Below are 18,257 nucleotides of genomic sequence, written 5' to 3' on the forward strand. Positions count from 1 at the left end.
TTAAAAAAATAAAAGTAAAAGCGAAATTTTATGAGAAAAAAAAGGATAAATATTTGGAAAGTAATAAAAAAGTATTTCAGATGCAAAATAGGATATCAGCCATAATTTAGATATAAAAAAAATCATAGAGGAATAAATAGGGAAGAAAAATAGTGGCGAAAGAACTATTAAATAAGTAAAAGAAAAAACTAGACACACCCGATGGTTTAAGAGTTGAATGTAAATTACAAATTATGAATTATAAAAAAAATACATTTGAACTTCCATAGAAGCAGAATTAAGAATTAAATTATTTGAATTGTTAACAATTATGGTGGATTGAGGTGATAGTAAAAAAAAAAACTAGGCCGATAGCCATAAGTCGCGTGCTCTCGTGTAATTAATGAATACATGAATTTAGGATTGAGATTAAATTCTTAAAGATAAATTAAAATGACCGAAAAATGGACAGAAATAACTTAAATAAATAAAAAGTAAATGACTTAGAATGACTTAAATGAACTTAAGGATGAATTGAATGACCTTAAGAATGATTTGAATGCTTAAAAAATAATGGAATCCTTCAAAAACAAGGTAAATCATCTGGAGAATGACTTAAATGTCTTGATGCTGACTGGTTGTAAAGTGGGTGACCATTTTCAATTAAATTAATACAGAAAAGTGATCGCCACTTAATATCACAAAGTTACAAACATAAGTACAGCATGTAGTAAGAACAGATACTACACTTTGATATTGGCCAAAAGGCCAAGAAAAACTTTAAACGCTTAGAAAGCATCTATTAACAGCAGACCTGTGATCTTAACTAAAAAGGCCAATCACAAAAATGTTACAGTCTAACTGGCCGACCGACCGACCGACCGACCGACCGACCGGCGGAGTCGCTTGCACGCGATAAAAAATGTTTACAAGCAAAAAAAGAGTTAGAGTAGAGATTGCTCGAATTGACTTTATGCTTCTGGTTTTGATTCTAATTGATGACGCCCAAATAACTTCGTTTTGTTTTATTTTTGTTTTTAAATCAAGGCGCCAATTAATATTTTCGAAAACTGGACCGATTAAAATAAACCTATTTTACAACCGGGCAAAGACGGGCAACCTCCTTGCAAGTCTTTAATATTAGAAATGTACCAAATTCGCAGCTTTCAATGCCGTTTAAAATAAATCAATATGTTTTATCAGCAGTTAATTAAAAAACAGATTAAATTGTGATAATCGATTATTACAAGTGTTTATCTTATTTGGATTAGAAAATACCAAGCTGACCTGTGGAAATCCACAGGAGACTGATATGTTATATATATTGATGATGGCATTCTGTAGATATTCAGCGTCATTGGAGGCGCTCTGATATCATTGTAGCTATTTTGTTAAAACTGGAAACTATTTATCCAAGCTTGCAGGGACGCCCGCCGTAGGCAGGTCGTAAAGTACGCTTAATTATGATATTTTAATTCTTGCAGATTTCGAATATATTTATATATTGTGTTAATGTTCTACGGATTTTTATATGCCATAAAGTTCCTATTTCAAAAATGAAAATATATATCTATATTACTTAAGTTCATCAGCTTTAATCGAAACCGAATCCCAATCTCTCGCTCTGTCTCTGTCTGTCTGTCTGTCTGTCTCTCTCTCTCTCGCTCTCTCTCTCTCTCTCTCTCTCTCTCTCTCTATATATATATATATATATATATATATATATATATATATATATATATATATATATATATAGGAGGGAGATAGATAGATACATAGATAAGTTTAGTTCCTTCAGCTTTATTCGAACCCGAGACCTAAACTTATGAAGAATTCTTGATAAATGTATTTATTAAAAAAATATTGACTTGCCATTAGCTATTATTGAACCCCAAACAACAACTAATGAGGAATTCTTCTTAAATTATTTGTAAAAAAATACATTATTTAAGTGCCATCAGTTATAATCGAAACCAAAACAAAAATTATGAAGAATTCTTAGTAAAATTATTTATAAGAAAATTATAATGATATAAGTGCAATCAATTATAATCGAAAACGAAACAAAAACCCATAAAGAATTATTGTAAAAATTATTTATTACAATAAAAATTAAATAAAAAAATATATAAAAATGAAACGACCCGGATGTAAGCATGACACAGAAAATGTCTCACACGCTATTGTATTAGTATATATATATATATATGTAACTGATAATAAAGCGTATAAATATATATATATATATATATATATATATATATGTATACATGTATATGTATATATATGCATGTATATGTATGTATATATATGTATACATATATATGTATGTATATATATATGTATGCATATATATATGTATATATATATGTATATATATGTATGCATATATATATGTATATATGTATGCATATATATATATGTATATATATGTATGCATATATATATATATATGTATATATATATGCATGCATATATATATATATATGTATATATATATGCATGCATATATATATATATATATATATATATATATATATATATATAATATAAAGATGGATAATTGTGTGTGGTCACGAATAGGCTCTTAGATTACGTAAGAAAGATATAACCTTGTATTTTTTTTTTTTAGAGACGCATGAATGTGGGATATGTCTGCTGGATCTGGGATAGGGGAAGTTTCAAGAATCCAAGCAAGGAAATCCGAGTGAATCCGTATGAGAGGAAAAAAAAGGTATATCTTGATAATTAAAGCCAACCAAGAAGATCGGTTATAAGCTTTGGTATGTCCCGTATAAGATAGTTAGAGAAAAAAAAAAACAAAGCCATACTCGATAAGATTAACCATGCGGAAAGAGTTGATCAGGACACTTTTGGGACGGAGGAAGTCCATCCATTTCAAGGGAGGTGGAAACCTCTAGTCTGCGGCATATGGGTGGCCAGAAAGTTGCTGATGTGAATCATAGGTAAAGACCCTACACCCAAAAAGTAAAATGCAAAGAAGATCAGAAAGGTTCTCATTTTAAAAAATATTATAATTGTTAAGTCGGCCGGGGAGGGCTGACTAAAAGAGATTTTTATTTTAGCCTGATCTGTCCTAGATGTGTGGTTGTGTAAATGTAGAAAAAAATGTACTAAATTAAAAATGCATACATTTTTTTGTGAAATATGGAAGGGTGGGATCTTACATGATAAGGGCTGTCCCCTTTTCATGTAAGTATAAAAATAGAGAGATTTAGTTAAAATGAAGATGATATAGCATAGACAAAATTCGAACCTTGTAATTTAGGCTTAAAAATAGATTACGTCTGAGAATTAGAAAATGGAATGTAAAACAGCTTAGAGATAAAATAGTTTAAAGAAAAGAATGTGCATGTCAATTTTGTTATGAAAATTCAATTGAAAGAATGCAGCTACAAGATAATTTAATAAACATGTTTTTAACATATTGGAAATATAGGTTACTGAGTATAGGTTAAAATTCCTTTTGTAGAAAAAGGAAAAGTTTTGGACACGTATGTCCAGAACATGTGTGTATGACGTCATGGAAAATAGAAAGTTCTAGAGATAGTGAGAAAACTTTAGAGTTAAGAAGAAACTGGGAGAAACTCAGAGGGAGTCTGAGGGCGACAGACGATAGTCTGCAGTTTGTCATTCGAACGTCTAGAAGCGAGACGGTAACTTTGAAACTTAATATGTGTAGCTTTGAATTATTGATGATGAGAACCGCGGCCGGTCGTAAGAATAAATAAACCCATCATGTGTTTTTGTAGACGTCGTCTTTGTGATTCTGCCAAAAAGGTAAAGTGAAAATTGTATTATATGTCTATATATCTGTGTTATAAAATGTTTTGACATACACATCTCATATCTACAATGTGAACTCTACATCTCATATCTACACTGAGACTGTCTAAAACACTATCTCCTCACTCTAAGAGCTTCCTTCTATCTCTCAACAAGAATATCTTACAACAACATCTCTCTCTAAGATTCTGAGACTGTGCTTCTAATAAGACTCTCTAAGCATCACTTATAATAAGACTCTATCAATGAAACCCCTATATAACAATAATAAATTATGGGGTTTATCTATTTTATTTATACTTTCATTATATTTTGCGTTGATTTTGATACCTCCAAATTCAACCCCAAATTTACAACACTTCCTTTTCATAACCTATCATTCTTTCATAAATCAGAGTCATTTTCTGTAGGCTGTTTTGAATCCAGTCAACGACGGGTACTTTTGCTAATATATATATATATATATATATATATATATATATATATATGCATATATGTATATATATACGTTTATATAAGTATATATATGTACGTATATATGTATATACATATATATGTTTATATATATACATATATGTTTATATATGTATATATATGTTTATATATGTATATACATATATATGTTTATATATATATATGTATATATGTGTATATATATGCATATACATGCATATGTATATACGTATATATAAATATATATGTATATATATATATATGTATATATATATATATGTATATATATGTATATATGTGTGTATATATATGTATATATATGTATATATATACGTATATATGTATATATATGTATGTATATATATGTATATATATGTGTGTGTGTGTGTGTGGGTGTGTGTACACACACGGGCTACCCCCCCCCAAAAAAAAAAACATAGAAAGTATATCTCGAACATATGCTGCATAACGCAGAAAAAAAGGCCAAATACCCTAGTGTTTTGATGTGATGTTTTGAATATTATAAACTAGTTATGACCAAAGGGGGCCTAATTAGATTTGGGGCCCATTTTTTGAACTCAATCTGTATATATATATATATATATATATATATATATATATATTAGATAATAGTTTTAATAATCATGTAAAAACACTTTAAAAAAGAGTTTAAAAACATTTAATTTGAAAAGGAAACACAAAAAAGTGGAATGTTTTTAATTCGACGAGTTTCGAAGAAATACTTTCTTTCTCATCAGAGGGTACGATTTAGAATAATGCGGGGTCGGATTTTCCTTGCAAAAGCATTTGATGAAACTGCAAGTAAGTCAAATATCTTACTTGATAACAAAAAGTTAAGCAGAGAAAATATGGTGAAGAAAAAGGTGATTTCACGTGCATAGATAGTCTGGTAAAAGGTAACGTATCTAATGACGGTAAAATCGAAAAATACCAATCCCAGAACTTTAGTTAATTTTCAATTTTTAACAATTTAATGTATTCGTTTTTAAAATCCTATCCTTCTCATATTTTATTATCTAAATAAGATAAACAATATATATATATATATATATATATATATATATATATATATATATATATATATATATATATATATATATATATATATATATATATAAAACTTGTTATTGATACATATGTTGTTTTGGAATTCTTAGCTTTACGTCAAGATTCACGAGTTCAATCCTTAGCAACCGCTTAATTTGTTGGCCCGCTTCTATCTTTTTGTGTATCATTGACTATTTTAAAACAAACAAATAATAAACACAGGGGAACAGTAAAAGGAGTTTCAAAAAATGAACCGGGAGGAGGATGTGGTAGAAATCCAATACCGCGACAACGTTACTTGATACGAACCGGGAAACCGCCCACGACCCACATCACTATCACCACGTGTCTCTACACACTCTGCATTCTTCAGACGCCCTATTTCACCTCTGATCCCTTGGGATAATCATGCAGGCTAAGAAGCACCATCTGCTTTGTAAGAGTGACCTGTATTACAGCTCGAAACAGAGTCTACTGGGCAAGATATTTGGGTTCATCAGATAAATAAGTCAGGCAATTAAAATGGTCCCAGTATCTCAAATTCAGCAACAGGAGTTCAAACTGCAGTTTGGGTGCTGAGTAATTTTGAAAATTCGTTCCTCTCTTTTGGTCATTTGTCCTAGAATTAAGAAACAAAATAGAGGGGAACACGTTAGGGTTTTCCCCTGATGTTTTACGTTATTTCTCAGATTTTACGAATGATATTCTCATACCATGAGTAGAATTATTTTCTAAGTCGGAGTGATTGTAATCTGGCGAATTTTATTTTAATCCTAACATATCATTTATCATTATTAAACTGTTAATTCATATTATTAAATCCCGATCATCAGCTTACTCATTTGTAAAGGCCTTATTGTGTTGAAATAAATTTATAATAATTTCAGTTTTACATTTTGTTTATATATATATATATATATATATATATATATATATATATATATATATATGTGTGTGTGTGTGTGTGTGTGTGTGATCTATCGGCTAGTTTTAATCCTGACACCCTGGACTGATGATTCCCGAAAAGATGAAACACTAGTGCCTGTAGGTAATTAATAATGGTTATAGTAAATAATTATCTCAGTCCCTTTAAGAAATGCGGTCAATTTATCTCTTATGCTCAGATCATCATATGATGATTAGCCAACTCTGACAGACGTTAAACTACATCAAAAAATAAAAATAAAGATAAATGTTTTAAATTAAAACATTATTCGTGGTTAACGGTAGCCGAATGAATTGTGGGCTTGCTAATGAAGCCATAAATTGTTTCGTTCACCTGGTTCGGGTCCATTGACTTGTGTTAATCGTGACGCCTTACACTAATGATTCACGAAAGGATGAAACACTTGAGTCTCAAGGTATTTAATAATTATTAAAGTAAATGATTATGTCAGCATCTTTAAGAAATTAGTTCTTTATCGTTGACCAATTTCAGTTGAATTAAAAGGAAAAATATTCCCAAAAAAGGCATTTCCAGATATTCTAACATGTTGACCTACGTTTTCGTCCGAATATCAGATGAATTAATAGAAAGTAAAATAGTTTACACCCTGTGATGTTCCTTCGAATTTGAGGAAAGAAACACCTCCATAGATGTCTATGCCTTTCGATAATTATGTGAAATAAATTTACGTTATCTCAACAGCAATTTACCATTGATTACCTCTGGTAACATTTATTAGTCTTTCCTGTGATTTTGAAAAAGATATTTCAAGGTTTTGCCTTCTCCTCACTCTTTAAATAGAGTTCTAGTTAGTGGTATCCTTCCTCAGTCTTTCCATCCTTCTCGACAACTCACGATTATTTAGTGTCAAGTCAACCGAAGCTGCCACATTTACTTATAGGATAAATGCAGATTGCAGTTGTTTATATATATATATATATATATATATATATATATATATATGCATATATATATATATTAACATATATATATATATGTGGCAATATATATAAAGCTGTGTGTGTTAGTGTGAATTTATGCAAACCCAATTAGCTACACATATGCATACATGTTTCTACTGAAACTCATTTATGAAGCAGCGTCTTCAGGTCTAATCTTTTTTATGAATAAAACATCAATGATTGAAAAAAACTCAAATAAAAAAGGAACACTTCGATTTTTGCCAGGGTTATCACTCATATACAACCAAATAAGTTTTTTTTAGAGAAATTTTAAGACTGCATATGCAATAGTTGCTCGGCCTTGAATATAAACATATGGTTTTAGATAATACTTCCAAATAAATGTTTCTGTTCAGAAAACAATTAAACCATGACTTTTAATTTTCATTTTAATCCACTATATAAAAAAACCAACAATAATAAGTCCCTACGGTACAATGTATGAATGTATGTATGTATGTATGTATGTATGTATGTATGTATGTATGTATGACGATAAAAACATTTAATAAGAATACATAATTTATACTGTATATTTTCTGGTTGACGGTAGCCTAGTAGTTCAGGTCCTTGCTAATAAAGCCGGACATGACATCTGTTGCCGGGGTTCGAATCTCCTCATTAGCGTAATCGTGACACCATTGCACGGATGGTTCCTGAAAGGATGAAACACTAGTGTCTGTAGGTATATGATAATTATAGTAAAATACACACACACACACACACACACACACACATATATATATATATACATACATATATATATATGTATGTACGTATGAATATATATGTATGTATGGTTGTGTGTGTGTGGGTGTGTGTGCGTGCGCGCGGGCAAGGAGAGGTAGAGAGAAATATCGGAAAATATGAGTCATAGAGATGATTTTAATTTATTTAAGGATGAAATAGATATTTAAATACACAATTCACGGAAGGGTTGATTCTTAAATTTATTGTCCAATTTTATCACGTTGGGTCTAATGCTGAAATACAATTTAAAACTAAACATCCGACAGATTACGATTAACGAATCGAACGAAGAAGTGTAATGTTTTTACTTTTGTTCCAACCTTATATATATATATATATATATATATATATATATATATATATATATATATATATATATATATATATATATATATATATATATATATATATATATATATATATATATATATTCGAACGGTTATAGTTGATTGCATTGATCTGTCCACCTTCATTAGTTTTATCTCGGCGTCACCCGATGTACTTAGGATAGTTCCATATTAATCTGTGTCTAGTATGGACCAACGTAGTTTTAAATAAATTCCATCTGCTATAAAACACGAAGGGGGTGCTATAATGCACTATAAATAATACTACAGGGAAAAGAACTTATCAGAAAAAACACCTGCCAAACCCTCCACTTTCTTACTAAGAATTTCTATCCCTGCACAAAGAAAAAAAAGGGGCGGAAACTATGTAGCTTTTACCTTGAAGTGTTGATAAGACACCCTTTTAAACGTGTTTATTTAAGAGACAAGCTAATGATCGCATTTAACTTATGTACCCCATCCCGGCCTCATCACATCGCAGGAAAACGCCTTTACCGAAACGAAGTCCTTTTTACTTCAGGACAAAGTCTTTATCATCGTTCTTTTCTTTTTTTTTTAAAGATATTGCCCACAGGAATTGTGCCCTTCAGAACCAAGTATTGGCCAACCCACCGGTCATGTCTTCTATTGAGCTTCTCTTTTATCTAAGATAGTTTCAAAGGATTTTTTTTCTCATTCCCGAGGTGGATAAATAGCTGAGGAAAGAGGATGTATCTTTTTTTCGGACAAGAAGTCGTCCGACCAACTTAGAATTGACATTTTTCATTTTTATCCTCGGTGTCTTATAAATCTCGCCTTTTTGTCTGTAAGTTAATTTTTTGGTTTTTCGTTTACTTTCTATTTTTTTTTCTTTAAATAGTACTTAAGCGTTAAGTAACATCGTACCGGGAAAAATAGTTTCATGTATTATCAGTAGGGACTGTCCTCTAAAACTCTTTTAGCAAATATTAAAACAACGGCAGAGAATTATAAGATGACGTATGAGTAACAGATGCCTTGTTAAAAAAGAAAAGAACTGATTTGACAGATGAACCTAAAACCACGCTTTAACATAAGATTTAAACAACTTAAATGACGCACTTCTGGTGAACTTTAAATCTAGCTCATAATGAATGGAAAATACAGCGTTAGCTTCTACACATATTAATTAGAATGAGATCCTTATGAGTACAGAAGAAATATCTATAATATGTTTCTAAAATTATATGTCGGTCTGTGCCATTTTTCTCTGAAACTACTGAGGAGATCTGCCTGACATTATGGCCCGTTCCTACGAATATGATTCAGCGAACTAAGTATCCATTTGATTTAAAATTAAGGATGAGTACGGATGAAAGGGAATTGTTAACTACACTATCAGATTAACTCGTATAGTTTCCTCAGAAAATACTGAGCCAATCTGATTAAAGTTTGATATGATTTTTTTGTTTTTTTTACGTTACAGAGAAGCGAACCATATGTGTTGGATTTTAACCGAGTAAAGTGGGAGGTGGGAAGCAGATGTTTCTGCAACTCAACGTGTTAAACATGAACTCGATGTGGAAGAGGACAAAAAAACAATGAAACACTTACCTTGCGTGCCTTACATTCACGGCTTTTCTAGGTTAACTGGAATTGCAACGAATTGCCTCGTTGCTTACAACAAGAGATCGTAAAAGTAACTACGAAAGTATAACCGGACTAAACAAAAAGACCAACAGCACATATCGACGATAGGGGTATTTTTATAACCCACTAGTCGATTCTATGCAAATGATGTCACATCCAACCCACGTGAGTGGACAACAAACAAACACAATTATAAAATCAGTCGACCAAGCACTTTCAAACCTTTTGTTTGAATGACTGCCACACAGAATCCCATTTCTTCACCCATCCACATCGAGTTCCGGTAAGTAAAAGTTACCACATCTATATATTTTTCGTATTGATTTTTTATTCATACACATTTTTATACCGACATACATACATAAATACATACAAGCACACATACATACATACATACATACATACATACATACATACATACATGCATGCATAAAAATATACTAGGGGCGTGCAATAAGTAATGCCCCTGTTCTACTTCCAATAGACGTAGAGCAACGAAACTTGGCACAGTTATTAGTCTTTCTCTACATAAAAAGCAGCCAGAGTTATGCATTTCTACTATCGTTTGGTGCAGCTCTGGAGGCCGTTTTTGTAGAACACCCCAGGTTGGTCGTCCAACGACGACGTCAATTCAGAAATCAAGGCTGCATCATCTGGGAAACGCTTTCCATTCAAAAACAACTTCATGGCTGGGAAGAGGTGAAAGTCAGAGGGTACAAGGACAGGAGAATAGCGATGATGGGAGAGGATTTCATAACTACACGCCTGTGCTTCTGATCTTGCGACATGCGAGTTGTGGACAGACGCGTTGTAATGCAGGAGGAGGGAACCTTTGCTGATCTTGCCCAGCCCCTTGATTTTGATAGCTTTCATTAATTTCCTCAAAAGTGAAGCATAATAGGCTCCTGTAATTGTGGTACTATTTGCCAGGAAATCTATCATCACTACTCCGTCCTAGTCCCAGAAGACTGTGAGTATAACCTTGCCAGCGGAGGGTTGCACCCTTGCTTTCTTTGAAGGTGGTGAGTCCAAGTGCTTCGACTGCATTGACTGGGCTTTGGTCTCTGGATCATAGCGATGGACCCAGGTTTCATCCTGTGTAATAAGTCTTTGGGAAAAAAATTGACTCATCTTCTAGGCACATCTCCGAATTCATTCTCGAGCACTCGATGCGTTCTCGCTTCTGGAATGGTGTGAGCAACCTGGGAATCCATCTGGCAGACACCTTATGCATATACAAATGGTCATGAATGATAGTTTCCACAGGCTCTGTACTAATTTTGACATCTTGGGCTATTTGGCGAATGGTAATGCGCCGATCTTCCAAAATGGCAGCCTCAACTTGACAGACAGATTCCTCATCAATGGAAGAAGGAGGGCGACCAGGTCTGGGAGCTGTTTCCACATACTTTCGGCCATATAGGAATTCACGATTCCAGCGTTTTACAAGGTCATATGATGGGGCATTATCAGTTTCTTTCATTTCATCAAAGTCTCCTGTCGTGTACGTCCTTTCCAATACAAACACCGGATCACTGCTCGACATTAAACAGGCTCCATTTCACACCTGGCTCAGTTCGAACACCTGTAAAACAGAAACCACAATTAGTTCAGAGCTGTAATTTGCTACATAACCCGTAGAGATATAAATCATTGAAGATGCAAAATTTCGGCTAGATAAGACAACTGGAAGTAGGTCAGGGGAATTACTATTTCACGCCCTCGTATATATATATATATATATATATATATATATATATATATATATATATATATATATATGTGTGTGTTTATATATATATGTGTGTGTGTGTATGTGTGTGTTTAAGCTTCTAAAAACTAATTTCCCCTTTTCATTACACATATGCTTTTTTTCTTCCTTTCGTTTTCTCCCTTTTTATTGCTCTTCCTTTCCTCTACCTCATTCTTTCATGTCTATTTATGATTATCTGCATTTAAAATATTTTACTTCTAAATAAAATAATTCATACTTAATTAATTATTTTCTACTTTTCTTCCATCCCCCTTTCTCTTGCTTTCTTCTTTTTCCCCTATTTCTCTTCGTTCCCTTCCGACTTCTTTCTGATATGTCTATAATTACCTGATATGTCTATAATTACCTGAGATGTCTATAATTACCTTTACTTTTTATCTTTTTACTTTCCGTAGTATCTATCCTTAGTTTGTTTTCCAGTGATCACGTTTTATTTATTGCTACTTTTTTTCTCTTTTCCATTCAATAGAAAATATCTGATGAAGCAGGCTGGATAATTCGTATGTATCCGCCGCAGCAAACTGTAAGTTCTGTATTCACTAAAGGTAAAAAAAAAAAATTACATTTTGCTCTGCTTCAGTAATGAGCAATTTTACCCATTTTTGACCACTCTACATTTGACTTTACTTTGCAATATATATATATATATATATATATATATATATATATATATATATATATATATATATATATATATATATATATATTTGTGTGTGTGTTTCCGGGTGTGTGTTAGAGGAAGAATTAATAAACGACAAGATAAAAATATACGAATGTAAATTTAATCGTTGATTCCATAGCAGTGTGAGATAAATATGCTCTTTACGCCTATATATATATATATATATATATATATATATATATATATATATATATATATATATATGTATGTATATATATATATATATATATATATATATATATATATATCTATATATATATATATATATGGGGAGGGTGCATGTGTGTGTATAATCACTAGGGCTATGACAATATCATACTGTTATCATAGTTTTGACTCTCCTCCCACACAGTTAGACACAGTTAATCGAGCAAGAACCACATCACACTATATAAAAGCACATAAGATGTCAATGGCTGCACAAGCGAGAGTCAAAACAATGAAAATAATATGCTGTTGTCATATTCCTAATAATCTTATCCACAACTTCCGCCTCCCATATATATTTATATATATATATATATATATATATATATATATATATATATATATATATATATATATATATACTTACTTTCATGAATAAATATATTCATTATTAATAGAGATGAATATAGATATGTAAGTAAGTCGAAATACAGATAGCTATGTATACAGATAGAAATATTTATAGAAATTTTACCGGTATAATCTTTGGGTTGTTTCTTTTCCTATAGGACAACTGGCATTTTTGTAGGCCAAAGTGCGTCATAAAAGCCAAACTCGCGAGATTGAGTTTGAAAAAGGGCAATATGGCAAAGTTGGACAAGAATATAAGAATACCATCCATTTGATGTTGCCTGATTTCAGAATATCGATATGGTCTGATGTGAGAAAATATAACTTTTAATAATGTGAACCTTCAAAAAACACGTTGCCTTAAAAGTGAGCATTCGAAAAAAAAATAGACCAAATAAAAAGTAGTAATTATCTGCCAGGAAATGTAAGACGAAAGGAGTAATTTTAAAACGGCCTCTTACAATTTAATGTTATTATCTGTGTTACACAATATTATATCTGACTTATAATATGACCTAATAAGTTGTCTCTTTTGAGTCAGTTGTATATTATAAATAGATCGGGGACTATCTTTATTTAAAATGTTAATAAACTCATATTTATTTACTCGTGTTATTGGTTTTCTTTTTTCAAACATTATTTTATGCGTTATTTTGAAAAAAAAATACTAGCTTAATCAATGCATATTGGTTGATCTACTACATAAAATGATTGCAGAAATTCCATCTTGACAAAAATGTTGTATATATCGCATAGAAATGTATTATGTCTACATTATTAGCCACTATCTTGTGTAACTTTTGAACGATATTTTACAAAATCTTACACAATTTCACCATCTATAGACGGAATAGTCCCTATTTTGCCTTCTTGATATAAATCCTGTCACCGTTCCAGCAAGACCGGGAAGATATATACACTTTATAACTATATTTCCTGACACCATTCTTAACTGGATAATACACTCATAGAAATACAATTGGCTTTCCACTTCCTAATTCGAAAAATATTAATTTCTCCCTACTTATATTCCGGCTATTCTTATTGGCTGAGGATATATAAATCTATTTTTCCAGAATACAAACATTCTTACAAAAACTAACACGTCAAACCTTTACTAATATGACCGCTTCCTCTACAAACTGGAATACTTTCATAACTATTAAACCAAGTATAAAGTTATTAAACGCGCATAAACATAAATTTACGTACTTACATCCTTACATATACACCCAAATATCTCTCTCAAGATATAACAATATCTTAAAGAAAATGCATAAAATTTACGGATAGCATCGTTTTATTTTCCGATTAGGCTTCTTCTGAGGAAATCGACAACGATGCTCTTTGAAAGAGAGTGTGCCTTCTTTTATAACGGTCCGTTTCATTTTACATTTTATTGACACCTATGCGCATATAAACATCGCCCAGATATCCCTCCAAAACAAAACAAAAAAAACAACTCTGACACTTTATATTTTTAATCACGCGCATCATTGTTACTTTCCGATTTCTTCATTCAAGCTCAGTATTCAGTTGACGCCCACATACATGAGAGTTACAGATAGCATTGCTTTTTTTGTCTTTTGTTTTTCGTTTTTGTTTTTTATTACGCTTACACTGAGGAAACTCACAAGGATGCGGTTTCTTTCTTTTAACTGTCCGCTTCCTTTTATATTTTTCAATACTAATCCACATTTACACTGCGCAGATACCCCCCATAAAACTTACAAACAAAACAATCATGACGCATTCGATCGATGCCGTTCTGTCCCGAAAAACAAAGGATACCGTCTAGAGGGGCAGCTGCTCGTGTAATTGTGAGGCAAGTGTTGTGCAATCTCTAACCACATCTCTCCTGAATCGGCGCTGTTTGGGTTTAGTTGTAAGCAGAAGTAAATGTCGACTGGAAGCAATGCAGAACTAGGAAGTTTCAAATGGTCACCAACTTTGTACTGATTAGGTCCAACGTTGATTAACGTCGTTGACCAGCGGGAATCATTGTGTCGACGTAATTATGCCGTATGACACTGCCGCATTACATGTTTAATTACGCTACCATTTTTTTTTACTTTACGATATCTAAAATAGCCACTTAGATTTCAGTTGACCCCCCAATAGTTTATGCATGTAGATAATTATAAACAAATTATAGACACATTTTCTCTAACAGAAGACTTTTTTCTTTTGGCTTAATATAATGTGCGACTCAGGATACTGACAGCGATTATCAAGATAAAATTGGGAGCTAGTATTCAGAAAAACGCCCCCTTATCCACTCACAGGATGGAGTTCCTATCCGAAGATCAGTTCTCGATATGGAGATGTTTCCACTATGCCGATGTGGATTTTTTTTACTTGGCGATTACAAGTAATATTTGCGATATAAAACCCTGCATTATTATGCACTTTAAATCACTGCCCGCCAGATTAGTACGCACGGGCGAGGAACAAATTTAATTATATCCGACCGACATTGCTACCCCCAAAATTTCTTTGTTGATTCATAATATTTGCGAGTGTGGATCCTAACAGCGATAATCAAGGTTACATTTGTGGAAAATTATTTGACAGTCACCCCCTCTACCAAAATGTGGAGTCTATTGCGAATGTCGTTTTTTACATGGAAATATTGCTGGTGACCATTCCATAAGCTGTTGTTAACATGAGGAGGTTGGAGTGTCTATTCTAAAACCGTTCTTAACATGAGGAGGTTGGATGTTGGGAAAGAAAAACAACAAAAACAACAACAACTACAACAACAACAAGAGCAAACACAACAACAAAACAACAACAACCGTACTTACATTTTTCTACGAGAGAAAAGATTGCATGTTTCCACTGGGCAACGTCGGTTAACGGGTTCTGCTAGTTAAAATTGTTTCACATTCTGCATGATTTCCGCCTGTTTAGCTTGTTCAAATTATTGAGTATCACAACTTTCATCTGATTATTTGTGTTGCATAACTTTATATACTCCTTATACTCATGTATGATAACGGTGAGATTAAACAAATATATTTAATTTCCTCAAGTATAGACGCGGCGAAAAAATACTGGAAATTTAGATTGGAAATTCCATTTATTATTATACGTTAGGAACCTGTACATTGTTGGTATTAGTCTCCCAGATATATTTTAGTAAGAATTCTTTCTATAAAGACATTAGCTATTTACAGGAGGGCAACGTGAAGGTTACTAACATCCTAAATGAAACTGATTTTTGTAGACCGTAATCGATTCGAACTTGGAACACGCATGTCGTCAGTCCATGTCATTAACCACATGATTAGCGTCACCTCCAGGCAATTCTATTGATTTATGTCCAATCGTGTACAAAATCAAAATTTCCTGTCTGGCAGTGATTGAATTTTAACTTCATCTGAAAAAAGTGTTAGCTTTCTTATGAGCACATTATTCGAGCAGGATATGTTTAAAGGGAAGACTTATTGATATTCGAGTAATCCTACTCAAGCAATGGCGACTGTCCAATTAAGCATCGTCTAAGTGTATTTCAAAGAGTTGTACAGCAACTACTAAAGAAGAAAATAAAGAAAGAGAGAATAAACCAGAAGCATGTACACTTATTAGATCAAGGAAAAAAATTGCACGAGAAGCGTTAAATATAAACATATAATCGCCGTAGAAAAGGAAAAAAAATAAGGCCAAGCATAAGGACGAAAAGAGACAGAGTGTAAGACGATGGGGAATTAAAATAGGAAAAGAAAAAATAATTAAATACTGATAAATGTAATCACATTGCAAAGACACAACGTGCGACATGATGAAGAAAATCTGCCTGTGGTCACGAGAAAGGATGAAATACACTTGTGTAGCAAGATCTATAGCTTCACCCGTATCGCAACGAATTAAGTGTAAATGTATCTATAATATATATCTCATCTGTCTGTTTAAATGTATGTATGTTTGTATGTCTGCATAAAACTTTCCACAGAGGCAACAGATTTTCACGAGATTGGTATCGTTTTGAAGTACGACCCTTCGTACAACAAATATCGAAAAATTGGGTGAAAACATTAATTCCTTCACCCTCAACTGGATTCTTATCCACATGTAGGATTTGCTTTTTTCGCCGATATTTTCGAAATTGACTCTCTCTCTCTCTCTCTCTCTCTCTCTCTCTCTCTCTCTCTCTCTCTCTCTCTCCTTAATTTAAACATTCGTCACTTCCAGTTTTGCGATGGACGCTACGGCAAAGATGCGCAGCCAGGCTAGTATGTTCTAAATTACAGTCATTTGGAAAGTAAAGGTTTTATCCTTATTACGGGTGATACCAACAAAATTATCAAAAATACTTAAACGATATAGGTGAATATCACGTGACTGAGAGAGGGAGAGATATAGAGAGAACAAGAGAAAGAGAGAGAGAGAGAGTTTTAATGCCTACAAGAACACAGATGCAATGCCTTCTGGAGAGAGCTTCTGCCTACAAAAGGAGTGAGCTTGAATACTGAGAAGACAGTGCCCCTGAGTTTCTAAGGTCTCACTCTATGGTAGTTTGTTAGAACAACCCGGCACAAAGAGGGTACATTTTCATAACATAAAACCTTGACTAAATATTTAAAATCATATAGTCTTAGGGGGTCAAGTAAGATCTGCTCGGTATCCGTACTTGCTTTGCTGAAAAATGGTGCATACTTCCGAAGTGATGGTACCTTATGTAACAGCACAGAGATCTATGCAACTCCAGATTAGATGAATTCTTGCCGAGGAATCCAATATTACCAAGTAAGCACAAGAAAATTATATTAAATCACATTTTACTTGTCAATTGGGGCGGGGAAAACTTCCTTGTCAACGTCTTCACTAACTCAGTGTTTTAGAGGTAAAGGCTAAATTTAATGAAACATTCGAATATATATGTGTCTCATTTTGAGATTAATGTTAGCCTACAGCTGGATGGCTTCCTGATATATAAGTACTGCGACTGAAGTAAAAATGAAACAAAAACGACTCCAAAAAATCTCCACCTATTGATTGAATGAAAAAAATATATTTCGAATTTCAATACCGATTAAAGAGTTCAACAAAAACTTTTCCTCTAGACCTACCATATAAAGTTTTGAATTATCCGAAATGTTTATAGATTATAATCAAATACCACAAAAGTTCTAAGAAAAATACGAATAATCCAAATCAGCAATCGCCATCTTAAAAAATCGACATAATTTTGCGATATATTCACTGAGGTAGTAATAATGGTTTAACTGTCCACTTCCAGCTCTATATTTGCTTTCTTGTATAAATCTACACCAAGTTAACTTGAATAGTCCAAGAAATCACATTTAGCGTCAAAGATCAA

At 32.5% G+C, this 18,257-nt stretch overlaps 1 pseudogene; it reads right to left on the minus strand.

Moving 5' to 3' along the window:
* Positions 1 to 623: 623 nt before the first annotated feature.
* LOC145255032 (U2 spliceosomal RNA) lies at positions 624 to 759 on the minus strand (annotated as a pseudogene).
* Positions 760 to 18,257: the final 17,498 nt, after the last annotated feature.

This window comes from Euprymna scolopes, chromosome 30, assembly GCF_053919585.1.
Source record: "Euprymna scolopes isolate OS-2025 chromosome 30, ASM5391958v1, whole genome shotgun sequence".
Taxonomy (NCBI): Eukaryota; Metazoa; Mollusca; class Cephalopoda; order Sepiida; family Sepiolidae; genus Euprymna; species Euprymna scolopes.